Source organism: Heliangelus exortis, chromosome 1, assembly GCF_036169615.1.
Source record: "Heliangelus exortis chromosome 1, bHelExo1.hap1, whole genome shotgun sequence".
In the NCBI taxonomy this organism is placed as follows: Eukaryota; Metazoa; Chordata; class Aves; order Apodiformes; family Trochilidae; genus Heliangelus; species Heliangelus exortis.
Window position 1 is genome coordinate 189,665,082 of NC_092422.1, and position 13,396 is coordinate 189,678,477.

General features: G+C 41.0%; 1 protein-coding gene across 3 annotated transcripts in view; it reads left to right on the forward strand.

Moving 5' to 3' along the window:
* The first annotated feature begins 394 nt into the window (after positions 1-394).
* Positions 395-13,396, forward strand: part of GRM3 (glutamate metabotropic receptor 3) — a 104,056-nt gene continuing 91,054 nt past the window's right edge. The window contains exon 1 of one of the 3 annotated variants that reach the window (XM_071734056.1): positions 395-1,177. The gene's annotated coding sequence lies outside the window, so the exon portion shown is untranslated. Of the gene's footprint in view, positions 1,178-1,543; positions 1,941-13,396 lie in introns of those variants that run through there. The other 2 variants (XM_071734058.1, XM_071734057.1) reach the window with 2 other exon arrangements.

Genomic DNA, 13,396 nt, shown 5'->3' on the forward strand with positions numbered 1-13,396 from the left:
ACAGCACTATATATACACAGACACATTCTTTTCCTAGGAGATTTAGAGCAGAAGCAAATCTATCAAGCCAGCGGGAAGCTGAAGGCAGGAGGACGGCGATACATCCTGAACTGCCTCGGCTCTCCCCACTGCTCTCAGTCCCCCTGCCCGCTCTCAGCTTTTTGAGGATGCGACAAGTCGCAGTGTCAGGGCGCAGCATCCTCGGCGGGGCGTGCCCCCCCCCCATCCTCCACCCCCCCGATTCCACCACCTCCTCCTCTCCCGCCCTTGTCCAATCAGGGCGCTGGGGAGGGATGCTCGGGGCAGGGATGCGGGGTTGCCAGGCGACAGCAGCGTCCCCGTGTCCCGTCCCCCTGTCACCCCCACCCCCCGCCTCCCTCCGTGTCCTCCCCCCGGGACCGGGCTGCGCTCCTGCCCGCGCTGCCGGCGCAGTTAAACAGCAGCGGGGAGCTCCGCGCCTCTCAGCCCCGCAGCAAGGGGAGGGAGGCTCTCCTCCGTCCGAGGGCTCCCTGCCTCTCTCCCCGCCCTGCCAAGAGCAATAGCCAGCTTCAAAGTTACAACTAGAAACGCAGTAAATTAATAAACGGTAGGAATAAGCCTCAGCCAGCCCCTCCGAGCAGCGCCGGCTGCAGAGCGATCTCACTCCTCGAGCGCCGGTAGAGGAGGTTTGAAAATGCCAGCCGGCTCTCGCTCCTTGCCTTTGCAACTCTAGATCGCCTCCTAATTTAAAGCTTTGCACCAATACCCTTTGCCCGAACAGGAGAGGAGATGTAGAAAAATGCCAAGCTGCGAAAAGGGACCCCAATTAATAGCGCTGGTACCAGGTGCTGCCTGGCCAAGGAGAGCCAAAGTTGCAGAGAGGAACGGGATGCGGGGACTCCAGAGAAGAGGGGAAGGCAAGGGAATCGTTGCGTGGTGATCGTCGTCTCTCTCTCCCGTTGTGCCCCTCTCCTCCTCCTCCCTCCCAGCCTTACCCCTGACTGCTTAGGAGGGCTTGATGAGTTTCCTTCAGGATCCGATCCAAGGTGGGGGGGAGAAAGAGTGACTTCCCAAAGGAAGCGGCTTACACAAGTTTTGAGGGTAGGACTCCCCGATGGATGTTTAACGAACACTTTGGGAGGCCCACGATGCCCAGGAGCGGCTGGAGACCCTCGCTGGGACCTACCTTCACTGCACGGTAAGGAGTTGGGCACTGGTATCCTATGTCCTGATCCCTGCATCCCACATCCCGGTCCCTGCATCCTGCGTCTCAGATTCGTACATACCGGTTCTCACATCCCTGTATCCTGCTTCCTAGTCCCCTCAACCCAGTCCTGTCATGTCAGTCATCCCACCCCCTGCAGCCCTGATCCCTGCATCTCAGGTTTCTGCAACCCTCATCCCCCATCCTACCCTCCTATGCCTGGGGGATTGCCTGTTCTTCAGCCGGGGAAAAAGTTTAGAGGGGCAGAGGGCAGGTAGGGTGCAAGGGGACACCCCCCCGCCCCCTTCCCCCGACAGCCCGCAGCTGGGGGAGGAGGGGGGGAGGGTCGTGGGGGGCGCGGTCAGAAATGGCTCGCCCAGGACAGAGCAGTTGTGTGCCCAGGTGTTGCCCAGAGGTTCTTGCTCCTGCAGCAGCAAGCTTTGGGGGGGAATGGAGAAGGGCTTAAGTTTGCAGTCCTCTTCCCTTCCTTAGGCTGGACAGCAAAGTGCCAAGCCAGCAACTGGGAGAGTCTTGCTGGGTACTCAGTTCATCTCCCTGGATATGCTGCTGGCAGGGAAGTGGAGAACCTTAAAGAAATTGGATATGTTTTCCTTCTCCTGAGATATCTCCCCTGCAGGGACCTGGCTCATTCCAGGATCCTAAATTGGAAAACTTCAAAAAGAAGGGAGAAATTAGCAGGGATGATAGAGCCAATGTAAACTCTCCCTCACAAATGCCTGTGTATCTATCTGTCCATGTGAGTATGCACCCAGCTGTATAGGTGTATGTGTGTATTTCTAGAGTATTTTGTGTCTGTGCATGTGCCTTGCCTATGTTCCCACATCTCTGGATATATGTGTACATCCATGCTTGTGTTTGCATAAAGATGCTTAGATTTATAGGAATGTGTTTTTATCCTTAGATAGTGTTTATCTAATTCTGTGAAGACCTAGAGGTGTGGGGGTACACATCTTTCATTTGTGTGTCAGGCACACACACACCTGCTAAGATACTCATGTGGCTGCAAGGAAGTGCATCTCTATGGCAGTATGTAGTTAGGTTTTGGGTGTGTTTTGGATTTTAGGAGCTTTCCTCCAAACAAGTCATTGCAGTGTTTCTGTGGATCATTTTAAGCATACATCCCTGTATTTCAGCAATCCTGCTAAAAACCAAGCGGTTCTTGGAAAACTAGGTATCTCACTGATGGTGCACTGAACTGAACTAAGATTTTGCTGATAGTTTGTGAGTTAATTGGCTTTTTATCAGTTTATGCCACCTGCTGAAGATCATTTTAGTGCATTTTAAAATAATTCAGCTTTAGAAAATTTCAACTGGAAGCCTGTGAAACGGAACAGCCCGGGACACAGACTGGTACCTGACTATTTCAGCTTGCATAAGTATATGTCTCATATTGATTAAATATGCATGAAAACAATTTGAAAAGAACACAACCCACCTGATCAAATATATATCTTAGGAAATTACTTTTTTCATTTGCTGCAAATACATCTAAATCATTATGACTTCATCTGGTGTTGTTTATGTTGATAAAAGCAAGTATTGCAAGAAAATTTAACTTCCTCAATTCTACTGAAGAAAATTGCACATTAAGCTACTTTTATTCACAATTAGGGTAGATGAAAAATTGTACTTATAAATGTTCAATCTTTGAGGAAAATCAGTAACAAACCATGCAAATCCTTCTTAATAAACTGATTACTTGAAGAGCAGTGCAAGCTAATTTGTCCTCTGCTAGAGTATTTCGTACTTTAATTTCTGTGGCTTTTTGGCTTGTTGCCTTTTTCTAAACAACGGTGCTCTCCACTGATGTTCTCAGTATTACTGGAGTCCTGAAGTATACAGAAAATATAAAGCACACTTCATAGAAATGAAAATCCCCCAATTGCTTTACTCTTCTGCAGCTTAAAAAGCAAAAATAGGATAGCAAATACAGTAAAACAAGACTTTTGTCCCAGGGATGAGATGATTTTCTAATCGCAGTTGATCTTTGTTAGTCACTTGTGCTGATGACCTACTTATGCGCTTCTACAAATAAAGTTCTTATAGGCAAATGTTGACACCTTGCCTGGGAGTAAGTTTCTAATTTTATCATTGAAACAGTGAATCTAAAGAAAGGGTAAAGGATCTTTCTGGATTGACTAATTGTTTTTATACTTGCTTAAATTGTGACAAATCAAAGACTAAATCAGACTGAAAAGTCAAAAGACATGCATTATAAATAGTGGTATCATCCATTTCAATGGTCTGCATTACATAAGTGTAAGTGGAGCTGAATTTGGAAATGTAGAAAGTGTAAGAAGATGTACTGGCATTTAAAGAAAGAACTATTTGGATGTTTTGCTCCCTTAGAACTGTTCTACAGAACTCAAATTATTCTGAAGCTCGCAGAGTCCCGTATAGAATACTATAAGACCTGAATGACCTAGTTCTAATGTCACTTGCTCTGGGTTCAGACTGCAATTTTATCTTTAAAACTGGTGGATTAAATACCCTACTTTTCTGTAAGGATCCACTAGGGTCATGTGAAGTGTGTAGCCACCAAGAGTCTGGTTTAGTGAGGTGATCTGAGAATCCAGCCAAAAGCTTTTACAGGGTGCAAGATGTTGCCTATGATGGTGTTGAATGTGCCAACAGTGTCCTGCAGTCAGGATCCTGTTCATTTTTTGCAAGCTAGTTTTCAAAGCCCTATAAAATGTTTATCAGGATTCCTTCACCTTGTTATACTCTATACTTATTGATCCCTGGGTATGAATTTTTCAGGCTGATAAAAATGTAGTCCTACTGTCCCTCTCCAGATACCACAGAACAACACAGAGATGTTTGACAAACTCAGGGATCAGACAGCTTTACTGATAGAGTGTGAATGTGTATAATGACAGTAAACTACACAAGCCCTTATGAAAAAGATCATGTAATATTGACTGGTTTTTTTTCCTGCTTGTTGTTTTAAAGATGACTGTTTGTTTAAGACTTAATCAATAGCTTAGTCCAGGTCCAGTGTGTTAAAGAGAAGATAGTCAGTCTTCTGGCTCTCTACTAGTGTGGAGAAAAAAGGTTGTGCTCTATCTCCTGGGTGGGTTGCATTTGCAATTTGTGGAGCACCCACAACCAGTGAGAAAGGGTGACCAGAAGGATGAGAAGCCACCCTATCCCTGCACCCAGCACTGAATGTCCAGAGCAGGGTGGGGGTGGTGGACCTGGGCTCCAAAAGTGGCACAGAAGGAGCGTGGTCTTTGGCTGGTAACATTTTCCTAAAGCTCTGTCTGTAACTGTTCTTGGTTATGAACATAATAAGGCCAACTTTCACTGTGATACTCTAGCCCTAAACTGGCAGAAAAATCTGGGACACATTTCATTTTATGAAAATATAGATTGGCTTGGATTTTGTTTATTTTAGTAAGAGGAGTAAAACAACAAAAAAAGTCAGGAATTTCTCCTAGGCACAATGATGTCTGGGAACAGCTTCAGTACCATTGTCAGATATTTCCACTGAGAAAAAAACACAGATATTTTTTAACTATTACAGATTAATGCAAAAATGTTTGTTTACAGGTAACCCCAGAATTCAGTGTGTGACCTAAATTAATTTGCTGGCTTTTCCATTTTCTTACGAGGGTTTTGTACATTTTATTTCAGGGCTACTCAGTTTTTTAAAAATAGTGCAAGAAACATACTGTCATTTCTATGTAATTCCATAGCAATGCAGCAAATTTTTATAGAGGGTAAATTGCTATAAACTTGTTACAGTCAAAAAGAAAAGAATTTACTAGAGCAAATTGCACAAAAAATACTGTAGGACTATGTTGCTTTTATCTCATATTGGCCCTCTCAAATATAAAATGATATAGATGGAACTATTATCATGCTATTGTGCATGGCTATGCTGAGATTACGGGGAGCATTTATGCACCTAGCAACTGTGCTTCTTATAGAGGAACTTGCAGTCCCCTCATGTAAATCAATAGGTTGACTCAAAAACCTCAGTAGCAGTGTAGCATCTTTTCCAAACCTTCTTAATTCCAATGCAAAGGTAAGGTCTTAACCCCAGTTACTGAGACAGCCTTCCTTCAGAGAGTGTTAAAGTCTAGCAAGTGGCTTGACCACGACTGTAGTCATGACCTTGATCTTTAGAGTCCCTTTCCCAGTACACCCAAAGCAATGCAGGATGATGACCAAGTATATAAACTATATCAAATATGCATTATGCAAGATTTGTACAGAGGGAATGGATGATGAACATTTTGTGGATGAAATGGGAACTCAGAGCAGACTTTTGGTGGATCCTGTGACACCTTGAAATTTTCCACTAGAGAAGTGAATACAGAAGAAAATTACTTGTGAAGACAAAAAAAAAATGTTGAGGAAAATAGATCTGTAGGAGACAAAATGGGAAGAATAAAGAGAAGAAAATAGTTTGATAGGAAAAGAAGAGAAAGAGGAGTAAAGCCTGTGAGTATTGAGGCTGGAAGAAAAGTAAATTGAAGAGTAATTCAGTTTGGGGATGGTAAAACCAGTGAAGTTGGTGAAGAAGACATTGTCATTTAAGAGATTAGAAATTGTTCTGCAATCCAACTAGCAGGGCAAAAAATATTGTAGTGGTGACTATAAAATTCAGCCAATGAGAGGACTGTATTCAGGCATACTGCCTAAGGTAGGGAACAGCATCAGAGATGTAGGAAAGGGTGAACTAGTAGAGAAAAAGCCATAGAGCTGATTTTTCCCATTGTAGTTCAAAGTATTAAGATAAAGAAGCAAGGTGGAGAGGTGGAACGTTTTAAAGTCCATGGTGACCAAGACGTTTTAGCAAGTATCAGCACACAGTGAGCACACATGGACAAATTAAGCACATGCCTGAGAAATGGAGGGAAGGGAAACCTGTATCATGCATGGGCTGCAGGTGAAATCCAGAGATGGTGCAGTAAAAACAAAGGAGGCAGAAGCAGATTGATGGGGTCTCTTAGGAAGTCCATGGAAAAACTGTCAGATTCCAGAAAAAAAACAAGTATACACAAGGCAGAATGAAGTTAAAAGCTCAGTGGGTGACCACAAAGTCAGCAAATTCATAGGTCAGAACTGTATTAGAAGAATTGGTGTGTTAAAAGGAAGGAATTCGTGGGAAGAAGGATGAATATATTAGCTTAGAGTACCCCTTAAGGAAAAGGGCATGTGAGAGGAGGGCTGCTGAGAAAGGGAGGCAGAGTATGCAGGTGAGAAGAAACAAGACTGTTCTTGAGAAATTAAGGGGTGCCTGAGGAGAGGACAAAGGGAAGAATGAAACAGGGAAGGAAAATTAAAGGGTTGGGATGAGATTAAATCAGAGGAAAGGCACAGACAAAGGCTGGAAGCAGGGACTGCAAAGAAAAAAGGAAAGAAAAGAGCAGCTGGGGTGGGTGGTAAGGGGAGGTCACCTCCCACTTGTACAGATGAGGAGGCAGGACCTGGGCTAGGCAGGAGGGAGGAGCTGAGGGGAACCTGGAAACTGTGAAAAACCTTCATCTAGAAGATGACATGCTGGTGGAAAAAGAGCAAATGAGCAGGATGTAGGGACTGAGTCCACCCTCAGATGAGAAACACAGTAAAACTCATGTATTAACTTTGTTATCCACAGAAAACTCATGAATGAATCCACATTCAAATCAGAGACATTTTTTATGTTACCTAAATGCTGGATCTGGAGAGACAAAAATAACTGTGGTACTGTATAACCTAGGACTCTGGAAAGTCTTAGCTTTGTGGTGGCTGGTCCTCAAAAGCACATGTTGTTAGGCTGCCTGAGATACTCCCTTAGAGTCAGTGGAGGATGCTGCAGACAGTTTACTGAGTCTGAGATGTGTCAGTGTTGGGACTTTTCTCTGGAATTAACCCTGCCAAGGGGCTGGCTAAATGGCCAACAAGGGGCTGTCCATTGTGTGATGCAATTCCTTAAGCATTTTTCAGCAAAACTTGTGTGTTTTTTGCCAAATCTAGTGTTTTGGGACATCAGTGGCTTGTAACAGTCTTTGAATGTTTTGTGTTCAAACCAATGACCATTGACCTATGAAATATAGGATAGGCAACCATTTGAAAAAGGTTTGAAAATCTTACAAAATATTGTATCATCCCTAAATTCCTAAAATGTATTCCTAAACTTATTTATAAAATGTTTCTCCCCTAAAAAGCCCTAAATATTGTTTCAGAGATTGTTTATCTCCCTGTTCCACTGACATGTAACAGCAGGGATGAGATGGTACAGGAGGTGCCAGGCAGCCCCAGTCCTCTACTATGGGAATAAAAGGACACTGCAGGTTAGATACACTCCTCATTTCTGGTGAGAAATTGAGTCCTTGTAGAAACCTAGTCTGTTCTCTGAGATGTTCTGTGGGGCGGTGAAACACTGGAACAAACTGTCCAGAGAAGTTGTGGATGGTACCTCCCTGGAAGCCTTCAAGGCCATGTTGGGTGGGGCTTTGAGCAACCTGGTCTATGAAAGTTGTCTGTGGGAGATCAGCAGGGTTGGAACTAGAAGATCTTTAAGGTACTTCCCAACCCAAACCTCTGTTATTCTAATATTATATATTCCTAAACCACTCTTGATTTTGCTGACCTTGACTATCTGATGTAGGGTATGCTTTTCAGTTCCTGACCATTTTATGTACAGCTCAGAGCTTTAGGATGATTGTCTTTTTTATAATGTAGCTGTGATTAAGGCACTAGATACCATAGTGGCTCCAGCTTGTGTGTGCCATGCCTGATGGGAAGCTGGAAGCTGTGCTTGAGTAAATATACCTACATGTATATTTTATAGGAGGTCTTTGGCTGAGTTGTTGAATTTTTTGTTTCTTTTTCGTTTTGTTTTTTCCTTTTATCCAGTACTATCTTTGTAGCAATTTCTACATTATTCAACAAATATTATGTATTTGGACTGTTATGATTGATTTCATTCACAGTGGCTGTGTCATCCAGTGAAGAAATAATTCAGAAAGCAGGGGAAGACATTGTTCTGCTAGTGTTTGAAAATGTTACATTATGTTTGTGATGCTTAGCAGAAATTGGCTGCCCTGCAGTTGGAATCACATAGCCAGAGATATGATAAAAATCAAGAAGTAAATTTAAGCAGTGTTTCCAGAACTCAAAGATTGATGTGTTTATTTTTCTGCCTCACTTCTGTGCATTTTCATCAGAAGAGAAAACAGATCCACAGACAAAAGGACAGAGGCAAAGAGAAGATGAAGGTGCTGTGCAGGAAGACATGTAGAGTTCAGTTCTGAAGTGTCAGAGGAGTTTGATCACTTGGGTCAGCTCACATGGATGAGAAACATCAAAAAATATCTTTATCCACAAAGTCCTAAAAATAGATATTTTATGCAAAAATATAATTGGTTTTGCCATGATGAGGGAGTTTTCAAAAAAACTCATCACAATTTTTGGTGATATTATATTTCTTTGAGTGTCACTTTCTGAGAATATGGCCACACATTTTCTGTCTTTTTACCTCAGATCTTTAATGGTGATTTTAACAGTGTTCTGTCAGGCAGAACAACATCTTCACTGAGTGTCAGCTGACACCTAATGATGAACATTTGGTTCTATCATAAAAGATTCCAAATACTTGAGAATACAACAGATGAAACATCACAGAATCATAGAATAGCTAGGGTTTGATGGGACCTTAAAGATCATCAAGTTCAAATCCCCCTGCATTGGTAGCAACACCTTCCACTAGACCAAGGGGTCTCAAGACCCCATCCAACCTGGCCCTGAACACTTCCCCAAACACTGCCCCAGAGATGGGGCAGCCATCCCTGGCACAGGTTCCCTGGGCAACATGTGCTAGTGTCTCATCACCCTCACAGAAAATAATTTCTTCCTTATGTCTAAAATATCTCCATTTTACCTGCTAACAGATGTTTTTTTCCAGTATTAAATTTTCTTCCTTTTGTAAAATGGAAAATAAAACCCACATGGGACATGACTGTAGTAATATTGGATTCAACTTCAGCAAAACTGTGTAGAAAGGAGACTTTACTGTGCTGGTCTGTACAGCACACTATTTGCATAGATTGTAATAAGGGTCTGCTTTTCCTTTTGAAATACTTGTCCACAAAATTCTAACACAGAATGGTATTTTACCAGAAAATTTACAAAGGTTACAGGAACCTTCTTAGATTTTTTTTTTTTCCTAGAACTATAAGAGTACATTGAAGTAAACCTGTCAAATCCAGCTTGCAACTCTTTTCAGTGTATCCCCTTGGGGTCTCTTAATTGTGTTTGTTCACTTTCTTCCTCGTAGCCACCAGGGCTTTAGGAGAGCTCTGACAATAACAGACAATGAGATCAACAGGCAATGCATTTTGTTGAAAAGGTGCAAGCCCATCCTCCATGGGACTGATGTAGGAGACTGAGTTATCAGGCTAATCTTTCCTCTCCCACGTTTGAGAAAAGGTCAGCAATTGCCTGAGTGGGAGTGGTGGATTGACACTGAAGTCTGCTTCAGCCAAATAGTCTCAATACATCAAGGACAGGCTTCTTTATCTTACACACTTCTTATCTTTATCTTTTATTATTACAGGATACATCTACCTTGAAAAAGAGTGTTTCTTTCATACCAAGAAATAAACAGTATGCCTCAGTGTCTTGAAAACAGAACAAAACCAACTGCTGTTCTGGCAAGAGCAACATGGAGTCCATGCCCTTTTTCATCCATTCATTTGTCAATGTGGCTGTCAGTGAGGATCTATTTACATGTGGCTAATCCCACAGTCGATTCATTAAGATGATTTTATGAGTGAAAAGGGAAGATGACCTAATAGGCTAACTCCAGGAATACAAATAAAGAGATAACTTTCAGTGAATAATAATTTTGCTTTCTGTGGCGGATTTTAAATCCCCAAGAAAAGAATAGCCCTGCTTAAAACAACCTTTTCTTCTTCACTCAGAAGTGATCCCCGATTAATTGTGCAGTTTAGCTGAACTTTGCTTTCCTTGGTATCCTAGGAGAAAAGCTCTGACAGACGGGGAATTTTAACTTGTTTGTAATGTAAACTCCGTATACTGGTGGTGCTTTTTAACACTCCAGAAACTGTTTGGGAGGAAAAAAAAATAAATAAAAAAGCTTTGATCCTTTAAGCAAACAAAAAGGGGAGAAGGAGGTTAAAAGAACCATCATTTGTGAGAGGCAGAGAAAGAAAATGTGGGAAAGGTATCTTTATTTTAACAGTTTCAGAGACTATTTGAAAGACTACTGGAAATACCAGGCACTTCAACATCATTAGAGCCCTCTGATGAATGGGGAAAGATCTATATCTTTTTGTTATTTCACTGACATTTTCAAGGTTTCTAAGGACTATAAATTTTTCAATTATATCAGTGATCTGACCAAGACTTTTCCCAGAAAAAGATATCCAGGATAAAGCTTTGAGATTAATGCTAATATCTTTATATCAAACTCAGATAAACATTTCCTTAGTGGCATTATTCAGGACGAAGAAACGATGAAGACTGTTCTGGAAGCATCACCAGCTCCCTAGAGCTGGGAGATGACTTGAAGCCCAGGTTTGTTGACTAGAAAATGAAATGTGTATCGAGGAACATGCTTATAGCAGCAGGGAGTGGTATGACCCAGCAATGCCCTCTTGTCTGTTTTTCTGAGGGAGACATTCTTGCTTTTAAAAATGTCATTGATCTGGGTATTAGAGACAGGAGATTAGAAGGTGGATCCAAGTCTCCACATATTTTTTTCAACCAGCCCGTCTATTCTACATTCACCAGTTTTAAGGAAGAAATCAAATAAATATCTCTGTTCAGGCCTAGATACCTTAAATCGATATCCAGGGAGCAGCTGCAGAGAATAATAGGGATTCTTAGTCCCTCTGATATCATGGAGAGGGCACAAGGTCCCCATTAGAACTGATCCTGAAAGAGTGCAGTATCTACCGGAGTAGAAATGGATAGAAAGAAACCTTTTTTTATGTATGCTTATTCATGTTCAAAGATTGTACACAATGTTCTGCTTTCCTGAATGCAGCATTTATAGTTCCCCAGATAATGACACCAGTAAGGATTTCATCTGATCCATCTCCCCCTCCATAGGCAGCATAAGATATCTAAGTCTTTAGTTACTAATACTTGTTGATTCCCTTAAAATCTTCAATAACAGAGATTTCACAGCTTCCTTCACTAGCACCTTACTGTGTTTCATTGTTCTTATGGACAGAAGGTCTCCAAAAGTTTAACTGAATCCAATTTTTGCAAAAAAGCCTATCACTCTTGTCCTCTCTTCTGTGGAAATTAGAAAGAATTTAGTACTTTCCATTCCAGCCTTTTGTATAGCAAATGGATTAGATTTTGGCTTTTTTAACATTCATTTGTGTCATGTTCCCCTCACTCATCTCTTCTTGACTCAATGAAACAAGTGCTTTTCTTTTAGCCCTGTGATCTTTTAGAACCTTTTATTCTTGCTGTTCCCCTTTGGATCTCCTCTGGTTGCCCATTTGGACCCGTACCCAAAAGATGAGTGCATCTGGTGGTGGGCAAAAATGGGGCATGCTAGAGTACCTATTACTTGATGCTTCAAAACATGTGTTGCAAAAAACTTTCAGCATTCTAAAATGGATTGAGCTGACTGCTGTTGATTAAATTAGATGACTTTTTACATGGAAGGTGTTAGATGTCCCATTTTTGCCCATTCCCATTTAAAACACAGTTTCCATGCTGCTGATTACAATGTAATACTAATTTGAGCAGTTTCAGAAACAAAAGCACATTTGAAATCACCCATGTTTATCTTTAGAGAGTAAGAGCTACAAAAATTAATGGATCAAGGGGGATTAAATACTGGGCTAATTGTTCATTAGTCAGCCTAAGAACGATTAATTGTGCTAATCCATTTACTATTTTTTCTATTTGTTTATATTATTATCCCTGCCAAAATTATTTTGCATGTATTAATTCACCTATATTTACTTATTAACAAATGAATTCACTTGAAATGAATACTTGAATACTATAGTCCTTTCTCAAGAAAAACTTTGATGACAGCAGTAGCAGAAGGACTTCAAGATGTGACTGGAACTCTCTGTACTGCTCTCTTCATAAAATAAAACTTCAACTCTTTCACTAAGATTAATGTGAATGCATTCTCCATCTGTATTGATTCAAGATCCTCTCCATATTCAATTAAGATATATTATTCTGCAAAATTATAAGTAGTCCTATATAATGTCCTATGAAAGTGGTTATGATTGTCCATGACCCAAAAAAACTGTTCTAGGATAGATTGCAATTGGCAACTACTATTGTGTATTAATTTTTACATTATTTTGATGTGTAATTAACTATCTTTTAGCCAGATAAGAAGACAAAAGAAAATTTTCATAGCTAACTTGATTATCAAGTCTTCCACATTCCAGAAAGAAATCTTTTTTTCAGATCAGATTCACTTTAGTATTGACATATTTTGTGTCCCAAAATAACCATTGAGGAAAGTAAACTAACCATAAAATTAGTCACATAATACTTGCCACAAATATTGGAAGATGAGCAACAAACTGGCCAGGTAGCAGTTCAACAGAAATGGATCTAAAGCTGTAGAAGGTGAGAAGCAATGCATGCGTCCACTCCATGGTACCATATTTTTGTAAAAAAAAAAAAAAAAAAAAAAAATGTCCTACTAGGATTAATAAATAGGAATAGTGTCTGCACAATTTGGAATGTAAACATTATTCTCTTTTCAACACTGATGAGGACACACTTGTAGTATGGTGCCAAGTTTTGAGCATTATGTTTTAAGATGAAATATAAATCACTGAGACACAGTACAGAGAATATCAACAAGAAGAACTTTAAGTGTGAAAAAAGGGATTTATCACAAGTAAGTAACAGGCTTAAATCGTCACACAGAGGACTAGGCCTCAGGAAAAGCTTTTAATGGTAAGGAGGGTAAAGCAACAGAATGAAATGTTGGGAAGTCTAGGAAGTTGGTGTCACCAAAGACATTTAAAAACAAGTTAGGTGAGACATGAATTAGGTAAGACTTAATTGAAGTTGATCCTGATTTGGGTCATGACAAAGGGACATCACAATCTCTCAGGGCCCCTTCCACCTGTCTTCTTCCTTAAAGTGACCTAAAAATCATCCAGGGTTTCTACCCTAGGATCTTACATCATAGCACTCTCTACTGCAAACATCCACCTGTCTAGGAGGCAACCTCAAAAT